This window comes from Euwallacea fornicatus, chromosome 1, assembly GCF_040115645.1.
Source record: "Euwallacea fornicatus isolate EFF26 chromosome 1, ASM4011564v1, whole genome shotgun sequence".
NCBI classification, from domain to species: domain Eukaryota; kingdom Metazoa; phylum Arthropoda; class Insecta; order Coleoptera; family Curculionidae; genus Euwallacea; species Euwallacea fornicatus.
In genome coordinates this window covers 630,496-631,670 of record NC_089541.1, presented here as the reverse complement: position 1 = coordinate 631,670, position 1,175 = coordinate 630,496, and positions in this window count along the sequence as shown.

Genomic DNA, 1,175 nt, shown 5'->3' with positions numbered 1-1,175 from the left:
CACGCGAGAAACTGTCATTTTTGCATTGCACGGTGCAACTCGAACTCACCCCGCAGGTGAAACCAGGGCGACGGAGAGTCTCCGAGTGAAGTCACATGACTCTTTGCCCCTCGGCGGTGCAGAGGCAGGCAAAGGCACTTCGTCAGACTACCTGTCGACGACGTTTTGACTGGTTGCCCGACGCTGCGACTTGACAGCGTCATATCGGAGTGTCAGATGTCAAAGCTTTTTTCACAAATTACAATTTAATTGGGAAATTATGTTGGTAACACAGCCCGGAAATAAGTAAATGCACGACTTACACTGGTTAATTTTGTCCCAAATTAAGTGTACATAATACGTGTCGCCTGAGTAGTATACACTATGCCTACAATGCCTACTACCTAAATTCTATATTGTTTAGTGCCTATTTTTGTATGTATATAAAATTTGACTATGCGTTAAGCAAAACAAAAAAATTAATGTTTGGTAATACCTATATTATTAAACGATTAATGGGTACTATTATATATTATATATATTAGACTGAAATTCGTAGCTATTACATGTGTATATTATCCATGGTGTTTGTGCGAGCTGAGGCGCAAAGTTGCAACTTCCCAACTCCGAATTTTCAACTTCGCACCCCATTTGCATCTAATTTTAGAGAGTGTTAGACTGTAACCTAAAAATGTGCTAAGTAAAATGCAATCATAATACTCCGTATTAGTACTGTTAATTATTCTGAATACACTGCCAGACGTAAGGTCATGTTAAAATGAATTAAATTATCATATGAACTAAATACAAATATATATCTATACGCGTTTTCCACAAATTGGCCAAATCCACTGACGACGACGCAGGGCGATTCGGATGTTACGCCCGAGGGAAAACGTGCGGAAAATTCCTTTACACACATATATATATATATATATATATATATATATATATATATTTTTTTTTTTTTTTCAAAAATCGCAAAAATTAAGAAGATATTTATGTTCCCTCATTTCCCCGATTAGTTCGTCACATGCAGGGTATTAAAGTTCACGGACTGCAGGAAGAATCCAGTGAAATATCTCACAAATCGTGCAAAGCTTTGAAATGCTTAAACTTTCGAATCACTCTGCGTCTGTGTTTTGCATTAACGTGATCTCCATACTCACCAATGAAAGAAGAATAATTCTGTATAT